Source organism: Xyrauchen texanus, chromosome 47 (genome assembly GCF_025860055.1).
Source record: "Xyrauchen texanus isolate HMW12.3.18 chromosome 47, RBS_HiC_50CHRs, whole genome shotgun sequence".
Classification (NCBI taxonomy): Eukaryota; Metazoa; Chordata; class Actinopteri; order Cypriniformes; family Catostomidae; genus Xyrauchen; species Xyrauchen texanus.
The window spans coordinates 87,501-112,500 of NC_068322.1; the positions used below are offsets into that span (position 1 = coordinate 87,501).

Here is a 25,000-nt window from a genome sequence, read left to right on the forward strand (position 1 = left end):
CAGGTGTTTTAATGTTGTGTCTGATTGCTGTATACCTACATCACACAATACAGTCTTTATCTGTGTGTGTGTTCACAGCTTAAGATGATCGAGCACGCGACCTCTGACCTGTAAATGGCATCTAAAGTGCGTGATGCAGTTCTGTGGTACCAGAAGAAGGTGAGACACTCATTCATATTTATCTAATACTGTTTCTCATAACTGTGTGTGTGTGTGTTCTACAGTAATACACACACTCGTACAGTAATGCACGCACACACACACACACAGTCGTACAGTAATACAGTCATACACACACACAAACACACTTGTACAGTAATACACATACACACACAGTCGTACAGTAATGCACACACAGTCATACAGTAATGCACACACATACACACACACACAGTCGTACAGTAATACACAGTCATACACACACACAAACACACTTGTACAGTAATACACATACACACACAGTCGTACAGTAATGCACACACAGTCATACAGTAATGCACACACATACACACACACACACAGTCGTACAGTAATGCACACACATACACACACACACTTGTACAGTAATACACACACACACACACACACAGTCGTACAGTAATACACACACACGTCGTACAGTAATACATAAACACACACACACTCGTACAGTAATGCACACACACTCGTACAGTAATGCACACACACACACTCGTACTGTAATGCACACACACACTTGTACTGTAATGCACACACACACTTGTACAGTAATACACAGTCGTACAGTAATACACACTCGTACAGTAATACACACACACACACACACACACACACACTTGTACAGTAATACATACACACACACACTCATACAGTAATGCGCACGCACACACACACACACTCGTAGAGTAATGCACACACACAGTCATACAGTAATACATAAACACACACAGTCGTACAGTAATGCACACACATACACACACACTCGTACAGTAATGCACACACAGTCGTACAGTAATGCACACACATACACACACAGTCGTACAGTAATGCACACACAGTCGTACAGTAATGCACACACATACACACACAGTCGTACAGTAATGCACACACAGTCGTACAGTAATGCACACACATACACACACACTCGTACATTAATGCACACACAGTCGTACAGTAATACATAAACACACACAGTCATACAGTAATACATACACACACACGTACAGTAATGCACACACACAGTCGTACAGTAATACATAAACACACACACACGTACAGTAATGCACACACACAGTCGTACAGTAATGCACACACACAGTCGTACAGTAATGCACACACACAGTCGTACAGTAATACATAAACACACACAGTCGTACAGTAATACATAAACACACACAGTCGTACAGTAATGCACACACACAGTCGTACAGTAATACATAAACACACACAGTCGTACAGTAATGCACACACACAGTCGTACAGTAATACATAAACACACACACACTCGTACAGTAATGCACACACACAGTCGTACAGTAATACATAAACACACACAGTCGTACAGTAATACATAAACACGTACAGTAATGCACACACACAGTCGTACAGTAATACATAAACACACACAGTCGTACAGTAATGCACACACACAGTCATACAGTAATACATACACACACACGTACAGTAATGCACACACACAGTCGTACAGTAATACATAAACACACACAGTCGTACAGTAATGCACACACACAGTCGTACAGTAATGCACACACACAGTCGTACAGTAATGCGCACACACACAGTCGTACAGTAATACATAAACACACACACACGTACAGTAATGCACACACACAGTCGTACAGTAATACATAAACACACACAGTCGTACAGTAATACATAAACACACACAGTCGTACACTAATGCATACATAGTCGTACATTAATACATAAACACGCACACACACACACACACACACACACTCGTACAGTAATGCACACACACACACAAACACACTGTATGTATCGAGTGTTTGGCTCACTGTATGTTTAATGAGAGTGAACTTGTGAATTATTGAGTGGTTTCCACGGTGATGACTTCAGTCCAGCGTCGCCGTCTTCACCTCCAGTGTTCAGATGTCACCGTAGCACTGATCGCCCTCGGCAACAATCACACCAATCACTTTAACTCGTGGAAAACATGTACAGCCGTTGCAGCGCTTGTGTTTCTACACAACTACACAAACTCAAAACGGTTCATTCTGATCATCTTCATGTTGTTTGTGGCGTTTCAGTCTTTATTTGTGACTAATAATTTATTGTGATAATCAATTAAGTACACACACACAATCACTCACTCTCTCACACACACACACACACACACACACACACACACAAACATCAGGATTTGTACTTATAAACATGTCTAATATGGTCTTGTAATCTGTGTTGATTTTATGGGCTTTATGTACACATTATCAATTAAATATAATGTATTAATTTAAATTGATGGTATCAGCCTCATTATTTGGTATGAATTAAATAGAAATATTGTATAATGTTATTTAAAATCATTATCACACGTGTTTGATAGTTTGATGTGTGTGTTTTAGATCGGTGCGTATGATCAGCAGATTTGGGAGAAATCAGTAGAACAGCGCGAGATCAAGGTAACGTGTCTTATTTCACTTTCACTCCTTTCTTTTCTTTATTTCTTTATTTTCGTTTCTGTCTCTCTCTCTGTCTGATGCGGTTCTGTCTGTCTGATGCGGTTCTGTCTGTCTGATGCGGTTCTGTCTGTCTGATGCGGTTTTGTCTCTCTCTCTCTCTGTCTGATGCGGTTCTGTCTCTCTCTCTCTGTCTGATGCGGTTCTGTCTCTCTCTCTCTCTCTGTCTGATGCGGTTCTGTCTCTCTCTCTCTCTCTGTCTGATGCGGTTCTGTCTCTCTCTCTCTGTCTGATGCGGTTCTGTCTCTCTCTGTCTGATGCGGTTCTGTCTCTCTCTCTCTGTCTGATGCGGTTCTGTCTCTCTCTCTCTGTCTGATGCGGTTCTGTCTCTCTCTCTCTCTCTGTCTGATGCGGTTCTGTCTCTCTCTCTCTCTCTGTCTGATGCGGTTCTGTCTCTCTCTCTCTCTCTGTCTGATGCGGTTTTGTCTCTCTCTCTCTCTGTCTGATGCGGTTCTGTCTCTCTCTCTCTGTCTGATGCGGTTCTGTCTCTCTCTCTCTGTCTGATGCGGTTCTGTCTCTCTCTCTCTCTCTGTCTGATGCGGTTCTGTCTCTCTCTCTCTCTCTGTCTGATGCGGTTCTGTCTCTCTCTCTCTCTGTCTGATGCGGTTCTGTCTCTCTCTGTCTGATGCGGTTCTGTCTCTCTCTCTCTCTCTGTCTGATGCGGTTCTGTCTCTCTCTCTCTCTCTGTCTGATGCGGTTCTGTCTCTCTCTGTCTGATGCGGTTCTCTCTCTCTCTGTCTGATGCGGTTCTCTCTCTGTCTGATGCGGTTCTGTCTCTCTCTCTCTCTGTGTCTGATGCGGTTCTGTCTCTCTCTGTGTCTGATGCGGTTCTCTCTCTCTCTGTCTGATGCAGTTCTCTCTCTCTGTCTGATGCGGTTCTGTCTCTCTCTCTCTCTGTCTGATGCGGTTCTCTCTCTCTCTGTCTGATGCGGTTCTCTCTCTCTCTGTCTGATGCGGTTCTCTCTCTCTCTGTCTGATGCGGTTCTGTCTCTCTCTGTCTGATGCGGTTCTCTCTCTCTCTGTCTGATGCGGTTCTCTCTCTCTCTGTCTGATGCGGTTCTCTCTCTCTCTGTCTGATGCGGTTCTCTCTCTCTGTCTGATGCGGTTCTCTCTCTCTCTGTCTGATGCGGTTCTCTCTCTCTGTCTGATGCGGTTCTCTCTCTCTGTCTGATGCGGTTCTGTCTCTCTCTCTCTGATGCGGTTCTCTCTCTCTGTCTGATGCGGTTCTGTCTCTCTCTCTCTGTGTCTGATGCGGTTCTCTCTCTCTCTCTCTGTGTCTGATGCGGTTCTCTCCCTCTGTGTCTGATGCGGTTCTCTCTCTCTGTGTCTGATGCGGTTCTCTCTCTCTCTGTCTGATGCGGTTCAAATTCAAATGAGCTTTATTGGCATGACTTGTACAGTATTGCCAAAGCATTGGCCATTACATAGGCAATGAACAAATAATCAATAAAATTAATCATTGAACAAATGCATGAATACATTTATATATAAAAAAAAAAAAACTTTTGAACCAACATTCAGACCCTAGTTTTGTCCACTGGCGGACTCTCGTAGTTTGTGGCAGGCTGTTACACACTTTGCTGCTGTTATGATTGTCTTTCTCACTTTCTGCTCTTTTACACAGCTCAGGTATTCTGCTGGTTTATAATCTCTTTTCAGGTTTAAATAGAGTTCCATCTTTTTTTGTGATTTAGTAGCATCTTTCCAATAGGTAATGTCATTTAGTTGTTGTAATTGTATAATTTGGTTGGGCCAGATAGTGCTGTGCTGGTCTGGCTGTAGTTTGAGCATCAGCTGTGAGAGTGCGCTCCGGGGCCGGTTCTGCTCCTGACACCGCAGGGCTTCGGCCTGGTAAGAGCTCGGGTCACTGCGCTTCAGGTGCTGGTAGAATTTCACAGCTCTTTTGTGGATATTGATCAATAGGGGGTATTGTCCTAATTCAGCTCTGCAAGAGTTGTTTGGTGTCGCTCTGTTTACTTTTAGGATGCTTTTACAAATTTGGGTATGGAGAGTTTCGATTTCCTCTTTTTCCCATTTTGAAAAATCTTGGGTTTTTAGAGGTCCCCATATCTCGCTGCCATACAGAGCAATGGGTTCAATTATTGCTTGTAGGATTTTTAGCCAGGTTTGAATTGGAATTTCATGTGGAATAGTATTTTTGATCATGTAGAAGACCCTCATTGCTTTTGCCTTCAGTTCATTCACAGCCAGATTAAAGTTCCCTGTCGAACTCAGTTTTAGCCCCAGATATGTGTATTACGTGGGTGTGTTGGAGGACTTGGTTTCCTGCTCTAAAGATGGATTTATTTTCCTACACCTGGATCTATTTTGAAAAATCATTATTTGAGTTTTTGCGAGGTTAATTTTGAGAGCCCACGTTTGACTGAATGTCTCTACGACATCGAGGAGCTGCTGTAGTCCCTCTTATGTTTTTGACAGAATGACTAGATCATCTGCAAAGAGGAGACATTTAACTTCTGATTGCGTCAGGGTTGGGCCGGGGGCAGTGGACTTATTTAAGGCTTTGGCTAATTTGTTTATATATATTGTTTTTATACATGGTGCTTATCAAATCAAATGTTTTCCCTCCAATCCCATTTTCCAGTAGTTTTAGGAAGAGTCCTTCGTGCCATATCGAGTCGAAAGCCTTCTCAAAGTCAATAAAGCAAGAGAAGACTTTGGATTTATTTTGGTATGTTTATCAATGATCGTGTGAAGAGTGTAAATGTGGTCCGACGTTCTGTGTTTGGGCAGAAATCCAATTTGACTTGTCCAGAATTTTGTGGGTTTTGAGAAAGTTCTGCAATCTTATGTTAATAATGGAACAGAATATTTTCCCCAGGTTGTTATTGACACATATGCCTCTGGAATTGTTTGGCTCATATTTGTCTCCTTGTTTAAATATTGGTGTAATTAGGCCTTTATCTCTAGGTCATGGTCACTTAATCTCTCTCTCTCTCTCTCTCTCTCTCTCTCTCTCTCTGTCTGTCTGATGCGGTTCTGTCTCTCTCAATTTTCAATTTCAATTTTTCAATTTCAAATTTGCTTTATTAGCATGACTGTGTAACACAATGTTGCCAAAGCATCAACATATTATATATAACTAATAAAACAAACAAACAAACAAAACATATATGTATAAATCATGTCACATGTAGCATTGTAAATAGATGGATAAATAAATATACACACACTGCATAAATAAATACATTGGGTCACTCTAGAGAATTAGCTGTCTCTGGCGTTGTGAATAGCTAGCACATATTTAGCCGCTAGTGCAGCTGTATTATCATCTTCTCTGAGTAAGAAGGACATTTGTTCAGTGTCACTCAGTTCAGAGAATGATGGGATCAAGGCTTCAAATTTGGGCAGAAACGTTTCTCTTATATTGTTATATTTGGAGCAAAAGAGCAGAAAGTGTTCCTCATCCTCTATGTGCTGTAGATCACAATGTCTACAAATCCTCTGCTCTCTCTCTGTCCATGTTTGTCTACGTCTTCCTCTCTCTATCTCTAGGTCATGGTCACTTCATCTGTATTTGGAGAGGATTTGTCTTTCTTTAAAATGTTTAATAAATAGATAACTGGCCAATTTAGTGGTTCTATTGAGGGTCGAGTAACATTGGAGTTTATTCTGGAGGTCAAAATGTGCTTTTAATGATTTATCATGAGTGTCTTTTAGATTTGTGTGGATTTCTTTAATAATAATTTTGGGGCTGTAGCTGTGGTCAATAGGGAGTATAGTCTGATGGGCCGAGTTGAAGAGCGAGTGTGTTCAGAGGATGAGGTTCTGCTGAGGATTCATTGGCGAGGAGGGCTTTATATTGCACTGACTCTGGATCAGACTGATGGAGGTGATGCCAGAACTGAACACATCTCTTCTGGATCTCAATGTTCAGCGGGTACAGGCCTAGCTTCGGCCCTGCAGGCGGCGGTGGACGTGTTTCTGTGGACCCCTAAAATATTTTTGGCAATTTCCAATTGTAATTTTTCTACTGGTGTTTTATCCCAATTTTTAAAATTTAGTACTGGTCCCCAAATTTCACATCCATATAAAATAATTGGTTTTATTATTGAATTATATAATTTGATCCAGGTTTTAATGGGTAATTTTAAGTGTCCGCGATCGTGATTTTATGGCATAGAAAGCCCTCCGTGCCTTTTCACTCAGAGTTTTAACAGCCAGACCGAGCGTCCCGAGGCTGATGTCGATACCCAGATAGCTATAGCTCGTGCTGTGCTGCAGGACCTGGCCTTTATACAGGAACTGGTGTTTGTGTGCCTGAGATCGGGCCTTCTTCTGGAACACCATGACTCTGGTTTTGTCCAGGTTGACTGTCAGGGCCCAGTCGTGACAGTACTGTTCCAGCAGGGACAGGCTCTGCTGAAGGCCCTCAGGTGTGCTGGGACAGCAGGACCAGATCATCCGCGTACAGCAGACATCTGACCTCTGACCCCTGACCCCTGGCCTGTGTGTGGTGTAGAGTGAGACCGGGTACAGTCGAGCTCTCCAGCCTGATGCCAGATCATTGATGTAGATGTTGAATAGAGTCGGGCTCAGACTCCACGGCCCTGCTGGAAGAACGGCTTCTGTGGTCACTGATTTTCACAGCACTTTTGCTGTTGCTGTACAGAGATTTTATAATATCAAACGTTTTTCGCACGATGCCAATTTGTAGGATTTTGTATAGTAGACCATCATGCCAAATTGAGTCGAATGCTTTTTTAAAGTCTACAAAACATGCAAATATTTGTCTTTGTTTGTCCTTGATGTTTTTGTTGATGAGAGTGTGGAGGGAATAGATGTGGTTGGATGTGCGGTGTTTTGTGCTTTATTTAAAATGTTGTGTGATGAAATGTGTGAGACGATGCGCCTGTTTATGATGCTGCAGAACAGTTTTCCTAAAGCACTGCCCACACTGATGCCGCGATAACTATTGGGGTCGAATCGATCACCTTTCTTGAGTATGGGTGTGATGAGTCCCTCAGACCAGCTCTCAGGGACGCTTCCGGACCACAACACCAAATTAAATAATTTGGCTAAAGTTTGGATCATGCTGGGACTGCTGAGTTTAAGCATTTCGTTACTAATGTGATCTTGTCCACATGCTTTCTTTAATTTAAGATTTTTAATATGTTCTAATATTTCAGATATTGTTATATATTTATCTAATGGATTTTGATAATTCTTAATTGTTTTCTCCAAGTCTTCTGATGTTTTCTTTATTTTACTCTGAGGTTGGTTAAGGTCAGCTGGTGCAGTTTTTCAAAGTAAGATTTCCAAATTGTGCCATTCTGGAGTGACATCTCTAGTTTGGGTTTTTCTAGTTTTTTATAAAGATTCCAGAAAGTATTTTTATCTATTGAATCATCAATTTCATCGATTTTGGCTTTAAAATATTTTTCTATTTTGTACCTCAAAATTATTTTGTAATTTTTCTGTCTCTCTCTCTCTGTCTGATGCGGTTCTGTCTGTCTAATGCGGTTCTCTCTCTCTCTCTCTGTCTGATGCGGTTCTGTCTGTCTGATGCAGTTCTGTCTCTCTCTCTCTGTCTGATGCGGTTCTGTCTGTCTGATGTGGTTCTGTCTCTCTCTCTCTCTCTCTGTCTGATGCGGTTCTGTCTGTCTGATGCGGTTCTGTCTCTCTCTCTCTCTCTGTCTGATGCAGTTCTGTCTCTCTCTCTCTGTCTGATGCGGTTCTGTCTGTCTGATGTGGTTCTGTCTGTCTGATGCGGTTCTGTCTCTCTCTCTCTCTGTCTGATGCAGTTCTGTCTCTCTCTCTCTGTCTGATGCGGTTCTGTCTGTCTGATGTGGTTCTGTCTCTCTCTCTCTCTCTGTCTGATGCGGTTCTGTCTGTCTGATGCGGTTCTGTCTCTCTCTCTCTCTCTCTCTGTCTGATGCGGTTCTGTCTCTCTCTCTCTGTCTGATGCGGTTCTGTCTCTCTCTCTCTCTCTGTCTGATGCGGTTCTGTCTCTCTCTCTGTCTGATGCGGTTCTGTCTGTCTAATGCGGTTCTGTCTCTCTCTCTGTCTGATGTGGTTCTGTCTGTCTGATGCGGTTCTGTCTCTCTCTCTCTCTGTCTGATGCGGTTCTGTCTCTCTCTCTCTCTGTCTGATGCAGTTCTGTCTGTCTGATGCAGTTCTGTCTCTCTCTCTCTCTCTGTCTGATGCGGTTCTGTCTTTCTGATGCGGTTCTGTCTCTCTCTCTCTCTCTCTGTCTGATGCGGTTCTGTCTCTCTCTCTCTGTCTGATGCGGTTCTGTCTCTCTCTCTGTCTGATGCGGTTCTGTCTCTCTCTCTGTCTGATGCGGTTCTGTCTCTCTCTCTCTGTCTGATGTGGTTCTGTCTGTCTGATGCGGTTCTGTCTCTCTCTCTCTGTCTGATGCGGTTCTGTCTCTCTCTCTGTCTGATGTGGTTCTGTCTGTCTGATGCGGTTCTGTCTCTCTCTCTCTCTCTCTGTCTGATGCGGTTCTGTCTCTCTCTCTGTCTGATGTGGTTCTGTCTGTCTGATGCGGTTCTGTCTCTCTCTCTCTCTGTCTGATGCGGTTCTGTCTCTCTGTCTGATGTGGTTCTGTCTGTCTGATGCGGTTCTGTCTCTCTCTCTGTCTGATGTGGTTCTGTCTGTCTGATGCGGTTCTGTCTCTCTCTCTCTCTGTCTGATGCGGTTCTGTCTCTCTCTCTCTGTCTGATGCGGTTCTGTCTCTCTCTCTCTCTGTCTGATGCGGTTCTGTCTCTCTGTCTGATGCGGTTCTGTCTCTCTCTCTGTCTGATGTGGTTCTGTCTGTCTGATGCGGTTCTGTCTCTCTCTCTCTGTCTGATGCGGTTCTGTCTCTCTCTCTGTCTGATGTGGTTCTGTCTGTCTGATGCGGTTCTGTCTCTCTCTCTCTCTCTCTGTCTGATGCGGTTCTGTCTCTCTCTCTGTCTGATGTGGTTCTGTCTGTCTGATGCGGTTCTGTCTCTCTCTCTCTCTGTCTGATGCGGTTCTGTCTCTCTGTCTGATGTGGTTCTGTCTGTCTGATGCGGTTCTGTCTCTCTCTCTCTCTGTCTGATGTGGTTCTGTCTGTCTGATGCGGTTCTGTCTCTCTCTCTCTCTGTCTGATGCGGTTCTGTCTCTCTCTCTCTGTCTGATGCGGTTCTGTCTCTCTCTCTGTCTGATGCGGTTCTGTCTCTCTCTCTCTCTGTCTGATGCGGTTCTGTCTCTCTCTCTGTCTGATGTGGTTCTGTCTGTCTGATGCAGTTCTGTCTCTCTCTCTCTGTCTGATGCGGTTCTGTCTGTCTGATGTGGTTCTGTCTCTCTCTCTCTGTCTGATGTGGTTCTGTCTGTCTGATGCAGTTCTGTCTCTCTCTCTCTCTGTCTGATGCAGTTCTGTCTGTCTGATGCAGTTCTGTCTCTCTCTCTCTCTCTGTCTGATGCGGTTCTGTCTTTCTGATGCGGTTCTGTCTCTCTCTCTCTCTCTGTCTGATGCGGTTCTGTCTCTCTCTCTCTGTCTGATGCGGTTCTGTCTTTCTGATGCGGTTCTGTCTCTCTCTCTCTGTCTGATGCGGTTCTGTCTCTCTCTCTCTCTGTCTGATGCGGTTCTGTCTCTCTCTCTGTCTGATGCGGTTCTGTCTGTCTGATGCGGTTCTGTCTCTCTCTCTCTGTCTGATGCGGTTCTGTCTCTCTCTCTGTCTGATGTGGTTCTGTCTGTCTGATGCGGTTCTGTCTCTCTCTCTCTCTCTCTGTCTGATGCGGTTCTGTCTCTCTCTCTGAACAGCCCCATTATAAAAATTATAAACAGCAATTATAATATGTAATTTTCTGTCTGTCTGATGCGGTTCTGTCTCTCTCTCTGTCTGATGCGGTTCTGTCTCTCTCTCTCTCTGTCTGATGCGGTTCTGTCTGTCTGATGCGGTTCTGTCTCTCTCTCTGTCTGATGCGGTTCTGTCTGTCTGATGCGGTTCTGTCTCTCTCTCTCTCTGTCTGATGCGGTTCTGTCTCTCTCTCTCTCTCTGTCTGATGCGGTTCTGTCTGTCTAATGCGGTTCTGTCTCTCTCTCTCTCTGTCTAATGCGGTTCTGTCTGTCTGATGCGGTTCTGTCTCTCTCTCTGTCTGATGCGGTTCTGTCTCTCTTTCTCAATTCAATTCAATTCAATTCAATTGAGCTTTATTGGCATGACTGTGTAAAATAGCACAATATTGCCAAAGCAATAGTAATATACAAACATACATTTTGTTTTATTTAATTCTCTCTGGGCTCTCTCTCTGTCTGATGCGGTTCTGTCTGTCTGATGCGGTTCTGTCTCTCTCTGTCTGATGCGGTTCTGTCTGTCTGATGCGGTTCTCTCTCTCTCTCTCTCTGTCTGATGCGGTTCTGTCTGTCTGATGCGGTTCTGTCTCTCTCTCTCTCTCTCTCTGTCTGATGCGGTTCTGTCTCTCTCTCTCTCTCTCTCTGTCTAATGCGGTTCTGTCTCTCTCTCTCTCTGTCTAATGCGGTTCTGTCTGTCTGATGCGGTTCTGTCTCTCTCTCTCTCTCTGTCTGATGCGGTTCTGTCTCTCTCTCTCTCTCTCTGTCTGATGCGGTTCTGTCTGTCTAATGCGGTTCTGTCTCTCTCTCTCTCTGTCTAATGCGGTTCTGTCTGTCTGATGCGGTTCTGTCTCTCTCTCTGTCTGATGCGGTTCTGTCTCTCTCTCTCTCTGTCTGATGCGGTTCTGTCTGTCTGATGCGGTTCTGTCTCTCTCTCTGTCTGATGCGGTTCTGTCTGTCTGATGCGGTTCTGTCTCTCTCTCTCTCTGTCTGATGCGGTTCTGTCTCTCTCTCTCTCTCTGTCTGATGCGGTTCTGTCTGTCTAATGCGGTTCTGTCTCTCTCTCTCTCTGTCTAATGCGGTTCTGTCTGTCTGATGCGGTTCTGTCTCTCTCTCTGTCTGATGCGGTTCTGTCTCTCTCTCTCAATTCAATTCAATTCAATTCAATTGAGCTTTATTGGCATGACTGTGTAAAATAGCACAATATTGCCAAAGCAATAGTAATATACAAACATACATTTTGTTTTATTTAATTCTCTCTGGGCTCTCTCTCTGTCTGATGCGGTTCTGTCTGTCTGATGCGGTTCTGTCTCTCTCTGTCTGATGCGGTTCTGTCTGTCTGATGCGGTTCTCTCTCTCTCTCTCTCTCTCTGTCTGATGCGGTTCTGTCTGTCTGATGCGGTTCTGTCTCTCTCTCTCTCTCTCTGTCTGATGCGGTTCTGTCTGTCTAATGCGGTTCTGTCTCTCTCTCTCTCTGTCTAATGCGGTTCTGTCTGTCTGATGCGGTTCTGTCTCTCTCTCTCTCTCTGTCTGATGCGGTTCTGTCTCTCTCTCTCTCTCTGTCTGATGCGGTTCTGTCTGTCTAATGCGGTTCTGTCTCTCTCTCTCTCTGTCTAATGCGGTTCTGTCTGTCTGATGCGGTTCTGTCTCTCTCTCTGTCTGATGCGGTTCTGTCTCTCTCTCTCTCTGTCTGATGCGGTTCTGTCTGTCTGATGCGGTTCTGTCTCTCTCTCTGTCTGATGCGGTTCTGTCTGTCTGATGCGGTTCTCTCTCTCTCTCTCTCTCTGTCTGATGCGGTTCTGTCTGTCTGATGCGGTTCTGTCTCTCTCTCTGTCTGATGCGGTTCTGTCTCTCTCTCTCTCTGTCTGATGCGGTTCTGTCTGTCTGATGCGGTTCTGTCTCTCTCTCTGTCTGATGCGGTTCTGTCTGTCTGATGCGGTTCTCTCTCTCTCTCTCTCTCTCTCTCTCTCTGTCTGATGCGGTTCTGTCTGTCTGATGCGGTTCTCTCTCTCTCTCTCTCTCTGTCTGATGCGGTTCTGTCTGTCTGATGCGGTTCTCTCTCTCTCTCTCTCTCTGTCTGATGCGGTTCTGTCTGTCTGATGCGGTTCTGTCTCTCTCTCTGTAGGGTCTGAGGAACAAGCCGAAGAAGACGGGTCATGTGAAGCGTGACTTGATTGATGTGGATCTGGTCAGAGGTGAGTTGGATTTGGACCCTTTGGTAAAAAAACGAAATACTTGATCCATTTTCATGTTGTTTGGTTTTGAGAACACTGTACTGAAATCCTCTGCCCTCGACACACAAGCGTTTCATCTCACCAACAAATGAATCTGAGTCAGTTCATGTAATGAATCGCTTCAATATGAGTCTTGAATATCAGTCACTGGATTAATCCGATCAGTTTAGTCTCGTCTGACTCTTATTGTGAGACATGAATCTGTGATATTTCTGTTTTATTAGAAAGTACTTTTTGTTTTGGACCAGTTTTTAAATAATTGTTATTGGTGTAGTTAATGAACTGTTAAATGTTTGACACAGATGCTGATGTCATCATTTCACAATGACATCATCACATCACCTGACACTCTTGCACTGTTTGTGTTTGATATTGAGTTTAATCTGTTGTCAGGTTCTGCGTTTGCCAAGGCGAAGCCCGAGAGTCCGTGGACATCTCTGACCCGGAAGGGCATCGTCCGTGTGGTCCTCTTTCCGTTCTTCTTCCGCTGGTGGGTTCAGGTGACGTCCAGAGGCGTGTTTTACCTGCTGCTGGCGCTCTACCTGCTGCAAGGTGAGAATCATTCAGACGCATCAGCAAACAACTGCACGTGTGATTATTACACCAGTGTGTGTTAGTCACACACATACACACGCACACGTCAGAGGCGTGTTATCTCTGACGCATGTTGTAAGAGAACACGGCTCTCTCTTCAGTCCCTCTTTAGTTTTAATTGGACAGAAACTAAATGAAGCTTTTATATTTTACTGATTGTTTTATACGTTGGTTAGTGACCTCATCACACATTCTTGTGTGTGTATAATTATGTGTGTTTGTTTTCATAGGTTATTGAAGAGGTGTGTGTGTGCGTGTGCATGCGTGTGAGGGGGTGTGTTTCTGAGGGTGTCTGTGAGGGGTGTGTGTCTGTGAGGGGTGTGTGTCTGTGAGGGGTGTGTGTCTGTGAGGGGTGTGTTTCTGAGGGTGTCTGTGAGGGGTGTGTTTCTGAGGGTGTCTGTGAGGGGTGTGTGTCTGTGAGGGGTGTGTGTCTGTGAGGGGTGTGTGTCTGTGAGGGGGTGTGTTTCTGAGGGTGTCTGTGAGGGGTGTGTGTCTGTGAGGGGTGTGTGTCTGTGAGGGGTGTGTGTCTGTGAGGGGTGTGTTTCTGAGGGTGTCTGTGAGGGGTGTGTGTCTGTGAGGGGTGTGTTTCTGAGGGTGTCTGTGAGGGGTGTGTGTCTGTGAGGGGTGTGTGTCTGTGAGGGGTGTGTTTCTGATGGTGTCTGTGAGGGGTGTGTTTCTGAGGGTGTCTGTGAGGGGTGTGTGTCTGTGAGGGGTGTGTGAGGGGTGTGTGTGTGTGAGGGGTGTGTGTGTGTGAGGGGTGTGTTTCTGAGGGTGTCTGTGAGGGGTGTGTTTCTGAGGGTGTCTGTGAGGGGTGTGTGTCTGTGAGGGGTGTGTTTCTGAGGGTGTCTGTGAGGGGTGTGTGTCTGTGAGGGGTGTGTTTCTGATGGTGTCTGTGAGGGGTGTGTTTCTGAGGGTGTCTGTGAGGGGTGTGTTTCTGAGGGTGTCTGTGAGGGGTGTGTGTCTGTGAGGGGTGTGTGTCTGTGAGGGGTGTGTTTCTGAGGGTGTCTGTGAGGGGTGTGTGTCTGTGAGGGGTGTGTGTCTGAGGGTGTCTGTGAGGGGTGTGTGTCTGTGAGGGGTGTGTGTCTGTGAGGGGTGTGTGTCTGTGAGGGGTGTGTGTCTGTGAGGGGTGTGTGTCTGAGGGTGTCTGTGAGGGGTGTGTGTCTGTGAGGGGTGTGTGTCTGTGAGGGGTGTGTGTCTGAGGGTGTGTTTCTGAGGGTGTCTGTGAGGGGTGTGTGTCTGTGAGGGGTGTGTGTCTGTGAGGGGTGTGTGTCTGAGGGTGTCTGTGAGGGGTGTGTGTCTGAGGGTGTCTGTGAGGGGTGTGTGTCTGTGAGAGGTGTGTGTCTGTGAGGGGTGTGTGTCTGTGAGGGTTGTGTTTCTGAGGGTGTCTGTGAGGGGTGTGTGTCTGTGAGGGGTGTGTGTCTGAGGGTGTCTGTGAGGGTTGTGTTTCTGAGGGTGTCTGTGAGGGGTGTGTGTCTGTGAGGGTTGTGTTTCTGAGGGTGTCTGTGAGGGGTGTGTGTCTGAGGGTGTCTGTGAGGGGTGTGTGTTTGTGAGGGTGTGTTTCTGAGGGTGTCTGTGAGGTGGTGTGTGTCTGTGAGGGGGTGTGTGTCTGTGAGGGGGTGTGTGTCTGTGAGGGGTGTGTTTCTGAGGGTGTCTGTGAGGGGTGTGTTTCTGAGGGTGTCTGTGAGGGGTGTGTGTCTGTGAGGGGTGTGTGTCTGTGAGGGGTGTGTTTCTGAGGGTGTCTGTGAGGGGTGTGTTTCTGAGGCTGTCTGTGAGGGTGTCTGTGAGGGTGTCTGTGAGGGTGTCTGTGAGGGGTGTGTGTGTGTGTGTGAGGGGGTGTGTGTCTGTGAGGGGTGTGTGTCTGTGAGGGGTGTGTTTCTGAGGGTGTCTGTGAGGGGTGTGTGTCTGTGAGGGGTGTGTGTGTGTGAGGGGGTGTGTCTGTGAGGGGTGTGTTTCTGAGGGTGTCTGTGAGGGGTGTGTGTCTGTGAGGGGTGTGTTTCTGAGGGTGTCTGTGAGGGGTGTGTGTCTGTGAGGGGTGTGTTTCTGAGGGTGTCTGTGAGGGTGTCTGTGAGGGGTGTGTGTCTGTGAGGGGTGGGTTTCTGAGGGTGTCTGTGAGGGGTGTGTTTCTGAGGGTGTCTGTGAGGGGTGTGTGTCTGTGAGGGGTGTGTTTCTGAGGGTGTCTGTGAGGGGTGTGTGTCTGTGAGGGGTGTGTTTCTGAGGGTGTATGTGAGGGGTGTGTTTCTGAGGGTGTCTGTGAGGGGTGTGTGTCTGTGAGGGGTGTGTGTCTGTGAGGGGTGTGTGTCTGTGAGGGGTGTGTTTCTGAGGGTGTCTGTGAGGGGTGTGTTTCTGAGGGTGTATGTGAGGGGTGTGTTTCTGAGGGTGTCTGTGAGGGGTGTGTGTCTGTGAGGGGTGTGTTTCTGAGGGTGTCTGTGAGGGGTGTGTGTCTGTGAGGGGTGTGTGTGTGTGAGGGGGTGTGTGTGTGAGGGGGTGTGTTTCTGAGGGTGTCTGTGAGGGGTGTGTGTCTGTGAGGGGTGTGTGTCTGTGAGGGGGTGTGTGTCTGTGAGGGGTGTGTGTGTGTGAGGGGTGTGTTTCTGAGGGTGTCTGTGAGGGGTGTGTGTCTGTGAGGGGTGTGTGTGTCTGTGAGGGGTGTGTGTGTGTGAGGGGGTGTGTGTGTGAGGGGGTGTGTGTCTGTGAGGGGTGTGTTTCTGAGGGTGTCTGTGAGGGGTGTGTGTCTGTGAGGGGGTGTGTGTCTGTGAGGGGTGTGTTTCTGTGAGGGGTGTGTGTGTGTGAGGGGGTGTGTGTCTGTGAGGGGGTGTGTTTCTGAGGGTGTCTGTGAGGGGTGTGTGTCTGTGAGGGGTGTGTGTGTGTGAGGGGGTGTGTGTCTGTGAGGGGTGTGTGTGTGTGAGGAGGGGGTGTGTGTGTGAGGGGTGTGTGTGTGTGTGAGGGGTGTGTGTGTGTGAGGGGGTGTGTGTCTGTGAGGGGTGTGTGTCTGAGGGTGTCTGTGAGGGGTGTGTGTCTGAGGGTGTCTGTGAGGGGTGTGTGTGTGTGAGGGTGTGTGTCTGTGAGGGGTGTGTGTGTGTGAGGGGTGTGTGTCTGTGAGGGGTGTGTGTCTGTGAGGGGGTGTGTGTGTGAGGGGTGTGTGTGTGTGAGGGGGTGTGTTTCTGAGGGTGTCTGTGAGGGGTGTGTGTCTGTGAGGGGTGTGTTTCTGAGGGTGTCTGTGAGGGGTGTGTGTGTCTGTGAGGGGTGTGTGTGTGTGAGGGGTGTGTGTCTGTGAGGGGGTGTGTGTCTGTGAGGGGTGTGTGTGTGTGAGGGTGTGTGTCTGTGAGGGGTGTGTGTCTGTGAGGGGTGTGTGTGTGTGAGGGTGTGTGTCTGTGAGGGTGTGTGTGTGTGAGGGGTGTGTTTCTGAGGGTGTCTGTGAGGGGTGTGTGTCTGTGAGGGGTGTGTGTCTGTGAGGGTGTGTGTGTGTGAGGGGTGTGTGTGTGAGGGGTGTGTGTCTGTGAGGGGTGTGTTTCTGAGGGTGTCTGTGAGGGGTGTGTGTCTGTGAGGGGTGTGTGTCTGTGAGGGGTGTGTGTGTGTGAGGGGTGTGTGTCTGTGAGGGGTGTGTGTGTGTGAGGGGTGTGTGTGTGTGAGGGGGTGTGTGTCTGTGAGGGGTGTGTTTCTGAGGGTGTCTGTGAGGGGTGTGTGTCTGTGAGGGGTGTGTGTCTGTGAGGGGTGTGTGTGTGTGAGGGGTGTGTGTCTGTGAGGAGTGTGTGTGTGTGAGGGGTGTGTGTGTGTGAGGGGGTGTGTGTCTGTGAGGGGTGTGTTTCTGAGGGTGTCTGTGAGGGGTGTGTGTCTGTGAGGGGGTGTGTGTCTGTGAGGGGTGTGTGTGTGTGAGGGGTGTGTGTCTGTGAGGGGTGTGTGTCTGTGAGGGGTGTGTGTGTGTGAGGGGTGTGTGTCTGTGAGGGGTGTGTGTGTGTGAGGGGGTGTGTTTCTGAGGGTGTCTGTGAGGGGTGTGTGTCTGTGAGGGGTGTGTGTCTGTGAGGGGTGTGTGTGTTTGAGGGGTGTGTGTCTGTGAGGGGGTGTGTTTCTGAGGGTGTCTGTGAGGGGTGTGTGTCTGTGAGGGGTGTGTGTCTGTGAGGGGGTGTGTGTCTGTGAGGGGTGTGTTTCTGAGGGTGTCTGTGAGGGGTGTGTGTCTGTGAGGGGTGTGTGTCTGTGAGGGGTGTGTGTGTTTGAGGGGGTGTGTGTCTGTGAGGGGTGTGTTTCTGAGGGTGTCTGTGAGGGGTGTGTGTCTGTGAGGGGTGTGTGTGTGTGAGGGGGCATAATTTAGATATATTATTTAATATATATTTGTTATATTTTTGTAAGTGTTAGTTTTTATTCATAATCGGCTTATAATAAAGAAATAAAAGTCTAACACCTGTGTGTGTGTGTGTGTGTGTGTGTGTGTGTGTGTGTGTGTGTGTGTGTGTGTGTGTGTGTGTGTGTGCGCAGTGTTCGCGGCTCTGTTGTTCTTCAGTATCTCCAGTGTTCATGGTGTTCCAGTGACGGAGGTGTTCGGTTCCTTCTGGCTGATGTTGCTGTTAGGAACCGTTCACTGTCAAATCGTCTCCACACACACACCCAAAACCAGCAGCAGCAGCGGAAAGAGACGCAGGTGAGACGCGCACGCGCGTGTGTGTGTGTGTGTGTGTGTGTGAGACGGCGCGTCACACCATTCTGAGAGCACTATGTGTGTGCGTTCCTCCATTCTTATGACTTCACTGTGTGGATCTGTGAGAGATGTGTGTGAAGGAAAGTTCATGTTGGTATCCTCTGCACACTTTCAGGACACTGTTCAGATGCTCTGATTGGTCCGCTGGTTCGTCCAGTTATATACGAGTTATTCAGTCACATGATGCGCATCTTGCGTTAGTAATAAATTCAATTAGAGTTTATTCAGTAAATGTGTTTTTCATCACAGTTTATGGGCATTCTTCTTATCGAATGAAAGATTGATCCGTCTGAAGCGAGCGTTCATAGTCCAGCAGTTCTTATGAGAAATCCCCAAATCTGCAGGAAGCACCTGGAACGGTTCGGGGATATTATAAATGCTGACATAATCCGTTTCAGGTTTTAGTCTCTTCAGAGGAAACGTGCAGGACGGTTCGGACACCCTGTCAGTGGAGACGGGCTATTTGATGACTGTATGAATATTTTATATTTGAATAGATAATCAAACCCAGCAGAGAGGACCACAGTGAAAGCATCTGATGAGGGTTTCTCTGGATTCTTCTGGAGATGTTTGGAGACATTATCAGACATTACTTGGATGATTCTGTATCATGATATTTTATAACAATCACAGATCATCAGTTTTAACTCCTGATTTCTAGAAGCATGAAATTAAATCACTGATTTGGGTTTTTGTCTTAATCATTTAAATGATCATCTGACATATCCAACAGCTCTCAAGCTTTGTGCTTTTCCTCTTTACTGTCTGTCTCTCTGAATGTGTCTCGCTGAAGGAAGTTGAGAAAAGCGGCTCATTTGGAGATTCCTAGAGAAGGCGACGGCTCTAGCACTACTGATAACACGCAGGAGGGGGCGCCGCACGGCTCTGTGTCTGCCGGCACGCGTGGCTTCACATCTTTCCTCAGAGATTTCTGCTGTGATCTCTTTAAAGCGGGGTGTGTATCTGTCTGTCTATTCTGTCACTTCCTGTGTCATCTTCACGGCTGTAACGTCTCTTTCTTTAAACATACAGCGAGTCCAAAAGACCCCGGCGACACCAGTGAAAGTCTCGTGTTCAAACCTGGGAAGATTTAGTGATATTCAAACATGTTAAACAGAAAATGTATTAATGTAAATATTTCAGGGGGTCCGTGTATCTGAGCGAGTATTGACGCTGACTATCACACCTGGAGTCGTGAGTTTGAATCCAGGATGTGCTGAGTGACTCCAGTCAGGTCTCGGGGCGGTTGCTAGGGAGGGTAGAGTCACATGGGGTAACCAAATTGGCCCAGTTGCTAGGGAGGGTAGAGTAAACATGGTAACCTCCTTGTGTGGACGCTGTGGAGAATAGCGTGAAGCCTCCACACGCACCATGTCTCCATGGTAACACACTCAAGTCACGTGATAAGATGCGCAGATTGACTGTCTCAGATGTTGAGGCGAGTCACTACGCCACCACGAGGACTTGGACGCATTGGGGAGAAACAGAAGAATATATATTTCAGATTGAGAACTATTTATTGTGACTAATTAATATGTAAGTACATGACCGTCAGTGATCGTGCAGATCTCAGTGCTGCCGTTGAAACTTCAGAAGCTCTTCTGTACACTTTTATAGGGACTACATGTGTTTAGATATTGCTGGATCATTATCCGGTATCCATGTTGATCGATGAAACCCTGAATTGATCACTGATGCTGTCAGACTTTTGAACTGGAAATGTTTTTGTTTAGTTTTCTCAGATTTCTGCACTTAAATTGAGCGTAGTGTTAGCACTGTGTCTTTAAATGTGTCGCACGCGCTGCGGTGATCATACGCACACGCTGGAACAGAAGCGTTACGTCCTGTACTCGCTGTTTTTCCAGAAGGTGTAAAAAGTCGAAGCTATCGGTGGATAAATCTACAGAGACGGATAACGGTTACGTGTCTCTGGATGGTCGAGTCACCAGTAAAAGCAGCGAGGAGGTTTTACAGCTGCACGAACCGCACTGCGACCTGCTGCGACCCGACGGAACGTGCTGGAACCTGCGGCACACCAGAAACAACCGGAAACTGCCACCTACAGGACAGGTATCATAACACACATAACACACTGCGCTATCACATAACACACTGCACACATAACTACATACACACATAACACATACATCACTAACACACACACATAACACACACTGCACCATAACACACATAACACCACATACACATAACACACGCACACATAACACATCTGCGCACACATAACACTACGCATCACACACATAACACACACGCATCACATAACACTACGCACACACACATAACACATGCACTACCTGCATACACATAATACATGCAGCACACATACACATCACTATACACACTACACTGCATACACATCATAACACACGCACAGCATACATACACTACACATCATCAACACTGCACATTACACCACACACAACACTACTGCATACACACTACCATCACATAATCACACATCACACATACATACACACCATACACACACACATAACACACATGCACACATAACATACACACCATCATAATACACGCCACATTACACATACACATAATACATACACTGACACACACATAACACCTTACACATAACACGCATGCACACATAACACCGCAGACACATACATACACGCATACACACTAACACACATGCATGCACACATAACACACGCATACACATATACACACGCACACATACATACACACGCATCATACATACACACACACACATAACACCATACACTAGCACTATCCATACATACACGCACACATACACATACACACACATAACACTACATGCATACACTAACACACACAATCATCATATAACACACAGCACACATACACACATGCACACCAACACACATAACACAGCGCTTACTTACATAACACACAGCACTACAACAACACCTGCATACATACACACATACACACATAACACACTAAGCACACATAACACACGCATACACACCGCACTAGCCTTTAACACACATACATAACACACCACTATTCCGCACTTACACTATCATTACACATAGCACTTACTATACAACGCACACATAACACACACACTAGCACACTAACCATTCATAACACATAGCACACACATAATGCACTTACACATAACACCATAACACCTCGCATACACGCTACACACATAACACACTACATAACGCACTACACACTACACTAACGCATTACATAACCTACACGCACACATAACACTACACACACACACAGCACTACACATAACACACTGCGCATCTACACATAACGCATCACACATAACACACACACTCAACACACACAACCACACATAACACCTACACGCACACATAACACACGCACATCATAACACATGCATACACTACACACGCTACACACATAACACACGCACACACTAACACACTACATAACACACCTACCACACACACGCTATCACACATACACACGCATACACACACACTGCACACTTACATAACACACGCTACTACACGCACACATAACACACCTAGCATTACACACGTGACACACACTAACACACCTGCACACATAACACACATAACACTACACACACATACACTACGCTTACATATAACACCTACACACACATCACACACATAACACACCTACCTATAACCTACATACACGCTAGCATACATACACACGCTACACACATAACGCACACATAACACATCACATACACATACGCACACATAACACACGCTATCACACACATAACACATGCACACATAACACACATAACACACACTTACACACATAACACTACATACACACACTAACGCTACACATAACACACACATGCACATTCATAACACATGCACACACTAACGCACACATAACACACACATACACACACATAACACATAGCACACACATAGCGCACACATAACACACGCATACACTACATACACATATACATACACATGCATCACATAACACATAACACACATACAATGCACACATAACACACATGCATACACATACACATATACGCTACACTAGCACACATACACACACATAACACACTACTACATAACACATGCATCACACAATCACACACATACACACATGATCACATCATAACACACTTGCATACACATACGCACACATAACACATACACACACTAGCACACATAACACACATGCATACACACATAACACACGCATACATACATACATCACGCATACACATAACACATGCATCACATAACGCACACATAACACACTACACATACACACATAACACACGCATACACATATACATAACACACACTAGCATACACACATAACACATGCACACATCACATAACGCACACATACACATAGCAGCACACATAACACACATACACACACATACACGCACACATAACGCACACATAACACACGCATACACATAGCACACATAACACACACGCATACACATAACACACGCACACTAACGCACACATAACACACACGCACATACAACGCCACATACACTACCTACACACTATACATACACACACATAACACATAACAGCACACACATAGCACATACACCTACGCACATCACATAACACACGCATACCTACGCACACATAACACACTGCACATACTATCATGCACACATAACACACACGCACACACATAACGCACACATAATACACACTACGCACACACATAACACACGCACACTAGCACACAACACGCACATACATAACACACATGCACATGCAGCACATAACACACACAGCACACACATAACACACGCATCACACATAACACACACACACACATAACGCACACCATACACACACGCATACACACGCACACATAACACATGCACACTACACATAACACACGCACACTTACACAACGCACACATAACACACGCACACACATAACACACACGCACACATACACACACAGTTATCCTATATTTATATTAAAGAAGAATGGTAAACAAAAACAACTTTTGGTGTCGTATGTTATTTATTTATCACTAAAGTGGCATTTTACTACAAAACTCTGTATTTAATGTGTATATTTAAAATCAGTAATTAAAATGATTTATTTGTGAGGTGTTTTTACTTATTCTGTAACAGATTCAACTAATAAGAGTCGTTCACAATCAGACGTGTGTCTAATATGAATCCATTACAGAGTATTTGACCTGAACGTCATGTGTTATTTAAAGAACACCACATACATGTTAAGCTGCGTGTGTTTATTGTGTAGTGTCGGTCAGTGGCTGCGGTTCCTCGCCGTGTGAAGAACATTTCAGATGAAGCGTCCAGTGAAGAAGATCCAGATAACTACAGATCCGTCCGCAACAAGACCAGCGACTGCACACTGCGCAACAGAACCACCCACAACACACACACACACACAACTGAGGTAACACACACACACACACACACACACTTACACAACTGAGGTAACACACACACACACACACTTACACAATTGAGGTAACACACACACACACACACACCTGAGGTAACACACACACACACACACTTCCATTGATTTCAGAGCAGGATGAGGATGTTTTGTTCACATCAGTGTGATGGTAAAACACACGTTCTGTTTGTCTCAGGAGACGCTGAAGTCCGGCACCAGCTGCAGTTCCCGCTGTTCCAGCTCGCGGACGCAGGATTCGGAGAGCGCGCATCACGAGTCGGAGACTGAAGACGTGTTGTGGGAAGATTTCCTGCACTGTGCCGAGTGTCGCTCGTCCTGCACCAGTGAGACGGACGCTAGACGGATCGGCCTCCAAGAAAGAGTTCAGAGACGATCCGTTTCATCAGGTGCGTTCAACACGACATCAGCTGTGCACCTGTTATACTACATCTTTTACAACAAAGAACAGTTCAATCAGTTTTCATTTGTTATCCATAAACACTCATGTGAAACTGCTACAGTGTGTCAGAAACACACAGCATTTATAGAGAAGTATTGAGTGCTGAGAGTTTAATGTGTGTGTGTGTGTGTGTGTGTGTGTGTGTGTGTGTGTGTGTGAGCGTGTATTTATCACTTTGTGGGGACCAAATGTCCCCATAAGGATAGTAAAACCCGAAATTTTTGACCTTGTGGGGACATTTTGTCGGTCCCCATGAGGAAAACAGCTTATAAATCATACTAAATTATGTTTTTTGAAAATGTAAAAATGCAGAAAGTTTTCTGTGAGGGTTAGGTTTAGGGGTAGGGTTAGGTTTAGGGGATAGAATATAAAGTTTGTACAGTATAAAAACCATTATGTCTATGGAAAGTCCCCATAAAACATGGAAACACAACTGTGTGTGTGTGTGTGTGTGTGTGTGTCATAAAGGGTCACGCGCCGTGGCTGCACAGTTCAAACCCCGGATTGGAGCGCGTCAGTGCCATCGTGTGGGAGGGAAACGAGTGCAAGAAAGCCGACATGTCTGTGCTGGAGATCAGCGGAATGATCATGAAAAGAGTGAGTCTGAATCATTTGATCATGAACCGAGTGAGTCTGAATCATTTGATCATGAACCGAGTGAGTCTGAATCATGAACCGAGTGAGTCTGAATCATTTGATCATGAACCAAGTCTGAATTAAGTGATCATGAACAGAGTGAGTGTGAATCAAGTGATCGTGAACCGAGTGAGTCTGAATCATGAACCGAGTGAGTCTGAATCATTTGATCATGAACCGAGTCAGTCTGAATCATTTGATCACGAACCGAGTCAGTCTGAATCAAGTGATCACGAACAGAGTGAGTTTGAATCAAGTGATCATGAACAGAGTGAGTCTGAATCAAGTGATCATGAACAGAGTTAGTCTGAATCATGAACAGAGTGAATTTGAATCAAGTGATCATGAACAGAGTGAGTCTGAATCATGAACAGAGTGAATCTGAATCAAGTGATCATGAACAGAGTGAGTCTGAATCATGAACAGAGTGAGTCTGAATCAAGTGATCAAGAACAGAGTGAGTCTGAATCAAGTGATCAC

At 46.0% G+C, this 25,000-nt stretch overlaps 1 pseudogene; it reads left to right on the forward strand.

Moving 5' to 3' along the window:
* The window catches only part of LOC127638688 (protein PHTF2-like), a 56,270-nt pseudogene that overhangs the window by 4,354 nt on the left and 26,916 nt on the right, over positions 1-25,000 (forward strand).